At 38.0% G+C, this 15,361-nt stretch overlaps 1 protein-coding gene across 1 annotated transcript in view; it reads right to left on the reverse strand.

Annotated features, from left to right (window-relative positions):
* LOC145997331 (paired box protein Pax-6-like) overlaps positions 1-4,398 on the reverse strand; it is a 358,136-nt gene extending 353,738 nt beyond the window's left edge. Inside the window, exon 1 of the mRNA XM_083134250.1 lies at positions 4,383-4,398. The gene's annotated coding sequence lies outside the window, so the exon portion shown is untranslated. The remainder of the gene's footprint in view (positions 1-4,382) is intronic.
* Positions 4,399-15,361: the final 10,963 nt, after the last annotated feature.

The following is a 15,361-nucleotide window of genomic DNA, read 5'->3' on the forward strand; positions in this document are numbered from 1 at the left end:
CTGATCTGTCACCAAGATGTCTATATGTGTATATATGTATATATATATATATATATATATATATATATATATATATATATATATATTATGTATTATCTGTGTATGTTTGTGAATATGTGTGTGTGTAAAGGAGGAAGGAGGGAGAATGTGTACGTGTGTACATACAAGTTGTAAATGAAAATGTAATATTTTGATATTACCTTTCTGTAATTGGAGATTTGTCTCTGTTGAAGGGAAATAAATAAATAAATATCATAGATATATGAAAAGGTATTGAGTGAATACCATTCAACGATTCTCTTAGTGTTACAGCACAACTATGACATGTAGCATGTGAGACACATGGGCCGTCTTGATCTCCCAGCGACAATCAAAGTACAGTCGGTACACTATCTTTACACAATCTGTGATGTTTTTACATTGCAATTTTGGAGCTCACTGGTTACAAATGTAACAGAAGGTGTTAGGGTGATATACACAGATAAGGGGTTCTTTTAGTCGACATAGTTTATCACAGCACAGTACACTGTATCACTGCACAAATCAAACGCTGTAAACTGCATGTTTATTTATTACGATATATAATAATATATTTTATTGTAGCAATCAGGGTTACAATAAGCCTCCCATACCAACACATAAGACACGACTGAAGGTATACATGATGATTTGGCACGCAAACAGTTTGCAGTGTTGCCAGATTACAAGAAAAACGGAATTCAGCGGTGCATACATTAACCATATTATACCAAATATGACGTCACGCGTATCTCAAAAATGGTACGTGATGGAGAAAAATGAGTGACAAATCCGAAATCAGCATGCCAAAATTAGTTAAGAACACATATTAGCTAACAGGATACAAAATGGCTGTTCTATTTAGAAACTGTTATTAGTCTCTTATAGATCTGGAGTTTAACCTTCAAAGTGTTCTTGCTTTTAGGTAATAATACGAAATATATAATAATATTTGTATTGTGATGATGTAGAACACTATCCTTCAGACTAAGGAACACCCGTACAGAGAACGATTTCATTTCTTCAGGCTTCTAAAAATAATTGTTATATGCTCCGCACAGGGCCAACCTTGACTGTGTCCAATCTAGATTCTCTGTCACACAGAATGTAGGAATATTGACTCGGAAACTAATGGCATTGGGATATGGAATATCCCCTGGAACATTATTTCATAGAAGGGGATCCTATGTACGATACTTTGAGAAAATACGCAGCCAATCAAGCAATACAACGACCTCTTACAATAAAGTTTCTGTCGGTAGTTTTGGAATCATATATTTAAAAAGATATTGTTTTATGCCTGGCAATATCTGTGGACAAAACTGGTCTTCAATCAAGACCATCTCGAGGTTCAGGCCGCAGCGCTTAGTCAGCACGTCATCATCTGTAGGCGATCGTCTTAATGGTCGTGTAAACCCATTGTCGTATTTTTATTGAAGAGAATTAAGGTATATTTATTTCTTTTATGATGTTAAATTTTGACATTTACCCTTCCGACGAAAATAGTAGAATATTGAATATTTACACTAAAATTTTCATTCAGGAAGTCACTATGGCCATAACAAAAATTCCTACCATAGCACAAAGAAAGAGTTGAAAACCGTTAGAAACTTCCTGGCGGAAAAAATTAAACATTGTATTTCATTGAAAAATATTATCCGGAATATTTGTCAGCAACAGTAAAACTCGTTACAGCTTCTGTATGAACTTTTGTATGTAAAAATCAATGAATTAAATCAAAATCCCGCATGTTAGGTCGACCATAAACTTGCCAAGATACCTAATCAATTAAATTTTCTTTAACTTTACCCAAAATTAATCAACCAGATAATGCAGATATTCTGTGTAGCTATACAATCTCAATACAAAAACTTAATTTCTATAACCTCTCATCAAATGTGAAAGAAATTGGTACAAGGGCAATGTTACATTTATGTGAATAAAGAATAAAGACTAAACCTAAATCACTTGTCACATTGTAATTTCGACCCTTTTGACTTTATTGAACGAAATATAATAAACAAATTAAATCTTTTCATTGTGCGTTAGTAGGATATGTGACAGAGTTTCAACATTTTTATTGAAAATAAAAGGTTAATATTTCGATCTTAGCGTTCATTTGGTAAATAAACATTCGGAATATTTCCTTACACTGTGTTTACACTCTGTTAAAAAAATCGTGAAGAATGTTAGTGAATTATGAAACATTAACACTGATTTAATAATCAAATTTACGAACATCGAAGCTTCACAAAGACAAAAAATAGAATAACAGTTCACATGAAACAATTTTATAAAATGTGTTACACTTGTAGTTCATATTAACATAGCTAGGTAATAAAATGCTTTCTGTGTGAAACATTTGTGTTTGAAACATAAGTAATATATTCTTGGATAATTTTACACACGAATATTTCATCAAAGTTCTTGTTACACATCGTACCCTTGTATTTGAATTCATAACATATTCGTATCTTCCATTATCCTTCGATTAGCCTAAAGAAGCATAAAAGCGGAGTAAAATAGGAATGTAAGTGTACACATGTATCAATTTGGCCAAGTTGTATAGCAGCTTTCATTCATTAAGCATACTTTGAAACTGAAAATTTGTGTAAATTATATGAATATTTTATCGAATGCTTGCATAACAGTTACACTAACAACTGCTTTGGTAGACATGACCGTAATATTTTAACGTTGACTAAATCTAGAAACAAATTATTTTGCAATCATAAGCAACAACGCATCTTAACGTTGTAATTCAGATTTAGATAAATTATTTGATATTTCTAAAAAACTTGTTGACAAGAGATTAAAATTGACAAATCTAGGAGTATACTCGCATTAGATGACTATTCCGGACACATGAAATCTTTACATCATGAACTATTTCTGTTATTTATTTATGAGTATGAAACCTTTGTTACTTAACTTGCATTTTTTCGTAGGAATCACATGGAATTGCCCTACACATTTCTCATTTCCTCAACATCTTGAAGAAATGTGAACGTTACTCTTACCTTTTTCATCATAATTGCCCCTGCAATTGAGCACACAACACTTATACACCATACCTTTTGTACATTTAAGCATATTTACACGTCATGTAAACTCGAATACAGTTCATAAATTTTCATTACAAGTCCACATTCACTAAAGAGGTCCAACATTGATTCCCAAGAAGCAAATCAAACATGGCGGCTATCTCGCCTCCAGTTGCTGACGTTTAGTCACGTGACCAGAGCAAGCCATCAGGCTTTCAGATAGAGAAGGTAATGCTTCAATGTGGTAAAGCATGCTATTTCATACGGGAACGAATTCCACAAGAATGCTGGTTCAAGCATATTCGAGTCTCCCGGAGTTCGCTCACGACTATCTTGCGCTGCAGGTTAAATCATACAATCGCTCCAGCTCACCTTTACAAGAACTTAGTGCGTTCACCATTTTGTAATGTCTCATGCATAAGTATTACCAAGCAAATTGCCCATCACCATGTTTATTCTCTTTGGTTTAACCAACGAGAGCTTCAAGAACTGAAAACCAAAGTCAGACAAGTTGCCGATAACCTCTGCACCTGTATAAGCAATAATCTGTTCCTGTAAAAGCACGTCGGATGCAAGAAATAGTCATGGGCCATTTTCTGAGCAATATTTGTACACCCCACTGTACGTGTCGTGAATATATTGTATCACCAACCATATTATATTTCAATGCCAACTTCATCAAATCTACAGAGAACAGTTCTTACAAGACTTATGTAAGAGTAGATATCAAGCACCTTTGACACTATGCAATTAACAATATTCTTTCAAAAACAATGTAATAAATATGTTATAAAATGGCTTAGTTGTTGATTGGGATGGACAGCATGTATTGTAACTTGAAAAATTCGTAAAACTGATAGATAATGTATACCAGAAACAAACTCGATTTGTGTTGTAATGTGCAGTCAACGGCAAAGATAATATTAAGCAAATTGTCCATCTTTATTTACACTTTTTTTTAATAATCATCAATCACATTGTGGAAAAGCGACTGGAGGAGAATAGTGATGGATAATTCGCCTATGATTTCTTTTGCCATTGGGTGTACAATGTGTTTACGTATTATTTCGTCTACTCGATTTTATCTTCATGTTTACATTCACTCCTACACCTTTTCAGCTTCTAATATCTAATGTCTTCCGTTTGACACAAAAGTGTAACCTAAATTGAAGGGTTTCATGGACTATCATGATCTTGAAGCATTATGGATACTATACGCGGTAGTTATGAAAACAATTATATTGTCTTGTTTTACAGCAATTATGTACGTCAAAGGAATTTTGATGGATTTAGCTAAAGTAAGAAAATGGAAGTACATACCTTATGGGTCCTTCCTTTAGGGAGAATGACAGTTAAAATTCAATTCGTTTGTCAACGCCACTCCTGAACCAACACTCTTTAGGCAAGTCGATTTCAGCGCCCAAGTAGAGAACACCCGAACTAGTCAGACTTGCAACACGAGATAACAATTATCACAAAATTGTTCGATGTGCCATACAACTATGAACGTGTAATCGTCTTACAGAAGTCTGCTGCGTGCATGATTTTGCCTGCGAGCAACAACAGAATGTGTTTTCAAAGATTAACTGGAAGTAGGAAGGATTTTTCATTAATCCATGAGTGCAACCATGCCAAGAACACTTTTTCCAATTATTATTCTCATTACGGTGCCAGATGTTCGGGTGATTAGCCTACACTGTTTTCTGATCCTGGTCGTATAAGATTACAGTTGGGGAGGGAACGTTTGCAGCTGTGCGCCTAATTTTACCTTGTTCTGGTACGTCAGGTTAAGTAGTTCGTATGATATCATTTAGGGTGCTCTTTCCGATTGGTTCAACTGGACTTTTCAACAGTCGGCACACCCTTAACGAATGTCCCCTGCTAGTTATAATTGTCATACATGTGTCATCTCTCTACGGCTTAGCGAGACTTGAAGGCAATTATGATTATTTTTTTTCCATTTCGTTGTTCCTTTTGAGGTAAATTCCGCATTGTGATGTTGAGTGTAGGATTCACGGTTCAAAGGATCGGTCTCACCTACGCACAAATCACTCTCGCGTGATTGGACGACTTCGTGCCTTATGATTGGTGGCCTGCTTCCTTTCTCTCTGAAGGATGATGTCGCTGGTTTCTTCAGGGAAACAAAAATTGGCTGGAAGGAGGAACTAATCCAAAACTTGTGGAACATGAGGCCAATTCTGTCTCCTGATCACGATTGTTTGCTGATTTTTACGGTTATGGGACGCGTTGCTGGTGAAGACGAAGAAAAAAATTCTTCTACCTGTGAGGGATCGTTACACTCGATTCTCGCAACCTCACCTTCCCTAAACAACCCAACTCTGCTATTGTCTCCACGACTATGTCTCCAGAAGGCACAGCGAAGCCTCATTGGCTACTTTTTTTTCTCTGATGAGTACCAACTGTCAGATCCACTTTCTTCCTCTTCTCGAAGTGAAAACAAGGCAGATTTATGTCGACACGACTGCCAATAGGCAGAAGACCATGGGAAAACAAGACAAGTGCCTTTAATGATGTATGGATCTCCAGTTTCCTGTACCTCCCAGCTTTGTACTCACGATCACATCTTTGCTTTTCCAAGTCGAGCAGTCATATATGGTTTTCACAGTACAGTGGGATCCATGAGTATTACCGTGCAAATTATCCATCACCATTGAAGAGGTTTTCTCGGCCAATCAGCCAGGTGATTTCCGGAAAGGCTTCCGAGCTTTCGAGAGCTAACGTCACTCTCATCTTCAGGGAATGTTCAAATAAAGTGCATGTTCGTGCACTTTATTTGAACCAATAAGAGCTTCAAGAATGGAAACTCAAATCAAGCTGTTGACAACTTCTGCACCAGTCTACATAAAAATCCATCGCTTAAAAAACACACAGGATGTAAGAGAAAAATTAATGAAAATAGTCATGGACAATTTGCACGGTAATACTCATGGATCCCACTGTACAGTACAAATAATACTCGTATACACACATACGTGCCTATTACAATGAAATTAACAAGTTTGCAACGCGCTACGACGCGAGGGGACCTGGGTTCGAATCCGGTTGGGGGCATAGATGTTCATCACTCATCCTCATCTTCGCGATTAGCCAAAAATTCCAGAAAAGCGACGTAAAATAAAGCAAGACAATAAAGAAATTAACGATTTACTTGTAACAATTACTTTATTCGACTAACGAACTAGTTTGTTCTTTTTAACGAGTAACTTATATCTCGGTTACTTTCTCAGGTAACTGCTAACGAAATTAATAGTTACTTTTGCAGTTATCAGGGTCGCGGGTTCGTATCGCGGTGTTTTTTTTTTTTGTGTTTCTTCATCAATTACATCACATCACTCTTCATCTTCTCGATTAGCTAAAAGTGGCAGAAAATGAAAAAAAAACTCATTTTAGGTAAAATTTGACTTCGTCTGAGGAAGACCCTGATACAGGGTCGAAACGTTACCTGTTAAATGTTTTTATCTTAATAAACTGCCTTGGTCAGCAACTTAGTGTTTTTAAATATGGAAAGAAGGCTTAATTATATTACAATTACACACAACAGTGATATATTTTACATATTCTAATGTACATTATATCTGTCATGCACGGGAACAAGTTTAGAAGTCCAAACAGTTTATTTTACGTGAGGAGGAAAAACATACGGTTTGGTTAGGTTGTGTTAGGTTAGGCATGACATTTAGCACATTTCCTATTTACCAGTTATGCAGGCCACTTCAATGGCCCAGAAAATGGGCAAATTTTATTCTGGACAAAATTGGAGAGATATGTTGTGTTACAATAATATCAACTTTCACAGGACATAAAAACAGATTGTAGAAAATGGACGTCCTTGAAAAAGAAAAAAGAAAGAAAAACAAGACGTCTGCCAACACTGTTCTTGTACAGAAATATGCCAAGAAGCAAAGGTGAAAACTCGCAAAGCAATTGGGAGAACAGAACAAGGCAAGCCGCAGGGCAAAAATGCGAGAATCTACAATATCTGCAAGCTCAGAGGAATCTGTGAAAGAGTGTCGTGCGGTTCGATCCCAACAAACATTAATCCCGACACTGTCATTTGTCGAATGTCGTGGCGTCTTAGAATAAGATATGTGCGTTAGGGGCGGGGTGCGTCGTGATGACCCCTGGTTCCAGCAATTACTTTTCCGTCTCTGTTCCCACTTCGACTTAACCATTTTGCACTTGAAGATCAGGATGTGAACTTCGCAACTGGTAAGAACCGGTTTTCCATAGCTTGCATGTCCGTCAAAAATGTTTTAAACTGATCACCAGAAGCGCGTCATTTTCGAGTGCTCAGTGAACAAAGTGATTGCTCAGTAAGCACTGCTTACAAGCATAGCAAAGAATTACGATGCAGAATATTTGTTGCATGATTCTTTTCCCTACGGTAAATGTCAAGTTGTCTCCTGAGAGAGAAGTATTTGCTATTTATGGTTTGAAATTCGCAGTTGTTAAAGAAATTCAAGTAACACTCATTATGGATTGTATTGCATAAAGGAAATCATGCTGTAAGAAATGCACAGAGTATTGTTGCTTGATCAGTGAACAAGTCACAAGAAAGTATTTAAATGATCACTCCGCTCAATGAGCAAAAACTGCTCTGTAAGCACTTCATGGATATTTGACATGCTTCAGATATGATGGTTCTTTGTACAGAATCTCAGTGGCCAAATTGATCTTCAAATTGTCCTTCATGCCATAGACATACAACATATTCGTAGATGGAATATAAAAATATTACTACTCGAGAATGGAAGCCTCCACTGTACAACACCTAACTTGTGTAGGGTAAAATGTGCAATGAAAATGTATGGTGATATTTAAGTGCTGAGCAGGGTTAACTCCAGCACAGCACCTCCACACTTGCATAAATTACACAAAACAGTTCGATAAATATCATGATTTCCCAGAAATGCATTGGAAATTTACCTTTGTTGCCGAGATTACCTGGGTTTTAGTAGGGGGAATCAATCACATCATCTACTTTTTTATTTTGCGTCGATTTTCTCATCTTTAGGCTAATAGCGGCAATGGTGAGACGAAGTTGATGGGCATCAGAAAGGATCGCTCATGACCACGCCAGGATTCGAATTGCGATTATTGCATTATAATAAAATATTTCATGTTAGCATGTGTACTGTTGAATTTATCAAAATAATTAAAGAAGGTAACATAACTATGCTCTGTGCCCTGTAAAACCAATTGATGAATACGCACAATCAAGACTCAAAAACTTACTGAAAATTGAAGGACAAAAGCAAGGCGACGGAGAGAATACTATAGGAACTTTTTTATCCGATAATCCTACAGGAAAAAGGCGTTACGTTATTTACTTTGGTCGTCACAATGTGGTTTTGGAGGGAAAGAGCTCATCAATACTGGCGTGTATGCATGTTTTCAGAGCATCTGTACCAGATCTAAGTTATAATTATGGACGAGCGAGATTATATACGAAATGTAGATGGTTATTTCTTGACAGAGAAAACGTACCACCGCCATCACTTTTGCCCTTACACATATTGTCGTATTTATTCAGCACGTCGGTTGTTTACTCCCTCGGTTTACAAGTGAGCAGACACGCGCTCAGTGTGAACATGTAAGCTGCATTGGGATATCCATTATCCTCCAATTCGCTCGATCCTACATATGCATCGCAGGTGTAATTACTTGGTCATAATTAAACTGTAGATTGCAGGTAATTGCGTCCCTCGTGGCACACATGAGCAATGTGACCCCTTTGCTATGTTTTTTTCCTGTCTTCTTTTCTTTCACCTCTTTGTTTCTTTAGAAACAAATTGCCTCTAGCGATTTACAGCATATTCCCTTGCACGCACGTTCCACCAACCAGTTTCTGCCCTTGCACTTCCTTTTTAATAATTTTGCAAATTAGCAAACTGCCCCATGTCCGGTTATTAGATGAAAGCTGTGCTACAACCTTGTACTATAAGGCCAGACATGTTAATGTTCGTATAATCAGAGCAATATATATTATTTGTAACCTCTTGCTGGTGCAACAATGCTATTAACTTTCTAGATGCTTTTAATTGATTTATTTTTGTCACATGTGATTAGAATCCGAACTCAGTAAACATGTTTTCTTTGAAAAAGTTAACAAATAATTTATTACTATGAATGAGCTAGAGAAATGTTTTATTTATGCGTTACGAAACCTTAAATACAGCTGTGATGTCATTACCTAATTTGTTGCGCGACTGGTCGTCGTACTGGTGGACGTATAGGTGGGTCTGTCACATCATTTTTGTGTAAGGGAATTCCACTCACAAGGGAGGTTATCTAAGTGTCCCCCTCCGATTTCCATGAATTTGGCAGGTGTATGGAGTAGGGATGGCCAGATCCGGATCCAAAAATTTTTCAGGTCCGGATCCTAAAATCCTAAAATTCTTCTTCCCGAAGGAAGACGTACGTGTTATTGTGTTTCAGCTAAAAAACTGTTTTAGGGAGCAACCCCCCCCCCCCACTCAAAAGTCAAGATGAGGAGAAATTGAAGTGGGGATCTGACCACGAAACCACGTAAATATGGCATAGGAAGAAACAGGGGACATAGGGGCCCTCTATATACATGCCAAATTTCATGGAAATCGGAGGGGGCCACAGTGGTCAGATCCCCACGTCAATTTGTTTTCATCATGACATTTGAGGCGGGTTTTGCCCCCTAAAACAGTTTTTAGCCGAAAAAAACCACGTATTTCTTCCTTTGGGCCCCTCTATGCACCTGCCAAGTTTCATGGAAATCGGGGGGGGGGGGACACAGGGGTCAAATCACCACTTCAATTTGTCCTCATTTTGACATTTGAGGGGGGCAGGTTTGCCCCTAGAACAGTTTTTTAGCCGAAACAAAAAACACGTATTTGTTCCCTTGGGCCCCTCTATACACCTGCCAAGTTTCATGGAAATCGGAGGGGGGACACTTAGACAACCTCCCTTGTCAGTACCGGATCTACAATCCGCAAAACCCCGCAGTGCGGGGGGCAGAGACAAGTAAGCATTTAGGGGGCCCTCAGCCATTGACATAGTAAAGGGTTCGTATATGCGTATGTAAAAAATAAACTCAGTTACTCAGGGGTACAGAAACGAATACAATATATACAGGTGAAGGTAAAGTTCCCTGTGCATATAGCACCGTGCCATGAAGGCACATTTAGGATATGTGGGGGTAGGGCCCCACCTATTTTCGATTTCGGCCATCTTGTGATCAGCACCACGCTGCGGCCGCGTTTATCCCCCGGGTACCATTTGGTTTAAGGCTGGGTGGATCCTACAGCCGCTTTATGCGGGGACAAAGCCGGAAAAATTCCGGTCTTAGGCACCCAGCCCGTGTTTCCCGTGTGGTAGAATCAAATGAGGCTAGAATTTCACGAGAAAAGCAGTGGTGAAGGTTTCTTCACATTCACATTTAATCAGGTAAAAGTTACGACTGCATGATTGTAACAAATGTATCATTTTGCAAGTGTGAGAAAACAGTGTCAAATATATACAACATCACCCCCCTTTCCATTTTTAAAAAAATGAGTTCAAATTAATATGGCGGGCGTCTACTTGGAACACACGAATGTGGTTCCCCCTAAGCCAGTGGTTCTCAACCTTTTTCTGTCCGGGACCCACCTTGAAGGATATTACACTTCATGGGGCCCATAAGCATGACCGCCAGCAGAATTACCTGTAGGGTTGTGCACCGAGGATATAATCATATTGAAGCCCTCTTTTACGCTTGCTTAAACAAATTACACATACTTCATTCTAGAAAAGTAAATATGCAATTTAAAAGATTAACCGTAAAAAAAAAATCCAGTGAACTCTTAAAACAGCCGCAATCGTTTTGTTCATAGGCGGTTAGCTTTGTAATCTAAGTAATCTAGATAGCAATGTGAAATGACGACAGTTGACACATCTCAGCAACAGCATATATATTTATATATACACACACACACACACACACACACACAGCATGTGTGTGTGTGAGGGTGTGTAAAGGTAAATAGGGGGCCTTTGGTAATATTTAGCGGGGGGGGGGGGCAAGATTTGTAGATCCGGCACTGATTCCACTGTTGCCAGTTTATTACGTATTGTGGATTGTGGGTTCTGGCAAATTTTCAGGAAACGGCTGTTCTGAAATGCATCTTATTCATTTAAGGCTTTCCAGCGATAATTCAAGACAAATTAGAACACACATGTGAAAAATGAATAGCATAATAGTGTTGTCATTGTAATATGATTCATTTTGAGAAATCGACTTACCGCCATCTAGCCTTGCACGTCGAATATTTCGGACGGTTTCACCCAGCCTTGGCCCAAAACCATGGTAACGGTTGAAGTTTTTGCGTGCGATGACGTGTAACCGGCCAAGTGAATGCATCACTTTAATGTGAAGTCACGTGAAATGACAAAACGACAGAACAAGAACAATGTCTAGATGAGGATGTGTACTACAGGCTATGGAAAAGGAGATGCGATAACCACTAACGCCGTCAAACGGTTGGGCGGGAACTTTACGTCACATACCATGAAGAAGTAATAGGATCTGAGCTGATTATGTCCTTTGCGATTAGTCCACTCAGAATTAGTTCACTTCATCAAATGATTTACTAAATCTCATCAATTTACATTGTCGAATTCATTATTTGAGTTGTTTTTTTTGGTTTAGGTACAACATCTTCACCGAAGAGAAAATTATGCTCATTTCTTTGTTTTCCTTGACCCTGTACATCCAGGGTCAAGGAAGTCAGTAATAAGGTGTGTTATATACAGTGTACGTACAACTATAGATTGAATTGTATCTTCTCCAAATATGATGTATAAAGAAACAAACTGCCGGAGAACTAAGTGAGGTGAGTGTACAATTTTATATTACTATTATAGTGGAACCACAAGCAAAGAAACCTGCGCAGACTCGCGACTCCTGTGCACCGTACTCCAGTGTGGAGGGGAGGGGGAGAGTGGAGCATGCTCTCTTATAGTCCGAGTTGAACGGAAGAGGAGGAAGGTTCTTTTTCTTGTGGTCGGTCTTGTAAGTAAGGGGAACTGTGATTGGCCATTCATCTATTTTATCACTTCTTCATAATCTCAATTGACTTAAATGGCCGGAAGAGCAAAGTAAATTTATCAAATATAAATACAAACACGTACCGTTTAATAAATAACCAAAATGGAATGAAAAGTTAGCAGTTTGTATTTTTATTGCTTTATGTGAATATCTAGGGAAAAAGCGAAAGAGAATTGTACACCAATGGCAAAGAAATGGTAGGCGAAGTATTTACCAGGATTATACTCCCTACATTCCTGCTCATAATAAGGAGTCGAAGGTATCTTGCTTAAGGATCTTTCTTTGATGTAAACCTAAAAGTTGACTTTTCAGATTACATACATAATCTTCTGGGCAGAAATGCGCACTGCAGGTTCTAGCATTAGCATGATTCACGTTAGCGTTTCCACACGAATCCAAAGCTCGGTGACCGAAGAATCCTTTTGAAAAACGTATATATTATGTTCAACGTACTTGGAAGATGTATCTTGTGCTGAACTAAAATAAATAATAATAACAAGTGGTGTGCGGTATCTCGGAAAGTCGGGACCGGGATAGGAAAGAAAAATTCCGTCCCTATCACGACTTCAGCAAATGACTTCCCTAAATTTCTGGATCCCGAGCAGTCGAGAAATACCGAATGGTCATTTTAAAACGGTATTAATTCTTGACGTTTTCTACATTGCAAGTGTCTGGAACTTATCGGAAATTGTTAGTTTTCATTCCAGAAATGCAAAGAAAATAACTTAAGGCGAAAATGAGAATTTGAGATTTCCCGACTAGTCGAGAAATTGCGAATATTTCCCGTCCCGAATGACGGGATTTAAAAAAAATTCCCGTTCCGATCAAAAATATTCTGTCCCGCATAACAATAAGTACATATCTATATTTATTTTCAATTTGTCTGAAGCCACAAAATGTAAATGGGTGGAAATGCTCATTTGTGAACTCGATTTCGTGTGTTCAGTTTCTGGCATGGTTTCCTATCTGCATAGTGCAACACTAGCGCATAGATTTGGAATTCATTTCATGGATACATTCACCTCTTACCGTCGTTTCGTCATTACGAGTAAACAACGGATTGGCCCAACCTATACTTCTAATAACCTTGGTTTCACCTCTGTGAATTACATCTTCAACGCTTGGTGGTCATTTTCGATGAAACAGCGTTATCTGAACTCCACTTTCGTCTTGTTTAATAAAGGTCGAAATTGCCTAATTAACACAGCACTACAGAAGCCGGAAAATTAGCATAACAATAAGAGAAGACGTGGGAAAGGGAATAAGGTAGATGAGCAATTAGTATAGGAAACAACAGTTGCATGATCCGGGCGTGTGTAATTGCGATAAGTAGCATGTGATCTGTTTTCCCTTAAAAAGGGACGAACAATAGACAAGATAAGGTAAGAGACAAGTTGGGGAATTGAAAAGCTAATTCGCAAGCACAAGGGCATTATGGGTGCATTTCACACAAGAAACATCAGACTTTTTTGTTCCTTTCTTAGGTGGTGGTTGTTGGTGTTCGTGTAGCTTCAGACTGGTCATGAGCAAGTGAGAGAACACACACTTCATTTCACAAACCAGACTAACTACGGTATCTCTTCCGTGAAGATAATGCTTGCATAACAACAAGACACACGTGATACATAAGCAAGAATTTCACAAAGTAAGACCTGTTTCAATCCTGTACATAATTGTCTGTATCATGGAGCTCTGAATAGGACAGAGCGGCAAAAGGCTGGAAATGACAGTCTTTTGTTCAGGAAAATTTGACGGGAAGTATTGCTGCTAGATCACAGAAAGTAAAATTTTGGAAAGGTGAAGAAACAGATTCTTTTAACTTCAAAACATTATTTCTAGAGGGGTTTGTTCAGAATTTTCCAACTGGAAGAATATAAGTTGTAAGAGTAAATTTAGAGTCAAAATAGACGAAAATTGGGCCTTTGTGAGTAATTGTAGGGGGGGGGGGGAGTTGTGTCGAAGAAATTTTCGTGGCGTGTTACGGGTGTGTGGATAAATCGCCGTAAGTATTGCAACAACTCGAAAAAATTCAATGGAAATTTCATGATTTAATCCATCAGTCTGAAGAAAATATGAAAATCCCAACATGTATCAAATGTGGTCTTATTGTGAGATCCTCACTTAAGAGTTTACTATCTATTCCATATACGTAGATCGAACAGTTTTCTTATGTTTTTTTTTTTCTTTTTTTTTTTACAAGGTATGTGTGCAAAAGGAACAGGATAATAATACTTGACACGGGACTCGAGAATACCTGGGAAGAGACACAGATAACCATCTTGAGCGAGAAAAACAGACGAGAAACGCGCGTTTGGTAATGAACTGAACGTCCAATATTAATTTCCGGAACACGTCAACGACAATTTATCAAAAAAGGCGTTAAAAGGAAACCGCGTAAGACAAGAATACTTAGTTAAACGTGTATGGAAATTGGAGTCAATTACCCTTTGTTTCAGATACTATCACAAGCTAGGCCATGTCGATGCAGGTGTTGAGCATTGCTGATGGAAAATGTCCTTGTCTGGCCAAGCCAGCTTTTGTGCAAGTTCTGTCGAGCTTTTGGCAAACTTTGTACCTTGTATACTACCTTGTATAGGGGAACGCGGTTGGGCCCTATTTAGTGTGAGGGGATGCTACCATCCATTTCTGTACATTAAAGTAAACACACTTTTATTTTGTGGAGGAGATGAATGCGAATTATTCATATTATGATTTTTCATGCTGTCGAGATTATATGCCCCTAAAATATCACGTTTCCACTTCTGTAAAATTGATATTCAATCCTACTCTAAGTACTATTCATTTCCTCCATTGCTCGCAAACCACGAAATAGCATGGCTCCAGTCATGAAACTGCAAATTGTAACCCTGTGATTGTTTGTCATCCCACTTTCTTCCCACAATCAGCACTCTGAAAAAAGAAAAAATCACGAATTGAACTATTATTTCTAGAATTTCCTTCATGGATTGAAGGTATTTAAGAATACGTACATCACTGGAAAACTCTTCATAATGTAAATATCTCTCCAAGTTTTGATGTTAAAAGTCATAAAAGTTAGGTTTGCGCGACTTTCTTAAAACACGCCATAAAGCTTTGTAACGAATCGGTCATTTTCTTACAAAAATATATTTCCCAAGTATTCATCCTACGGGAATTTTCATGTGTATATTAGTAGTGTTTCTCGTTCTTCAAAAATTAGGGTGTATATCAGTGACGTATA

The sequence above is a fragment of the Lepisma saccharinum genome, chromosome 13 (genome assembly GCF_977018435.1).
Source record: "Lepisma saccharinum chromosome 13, izLepSacc3.1, whole genome shotgun sequence".
Taxonomy (NCBI): Eukaryota; Metazoa; Arthropoda; class Insecta; order Zygentoma; family Lepismatidae; genus Lepisma; species Lepisma saccharinum.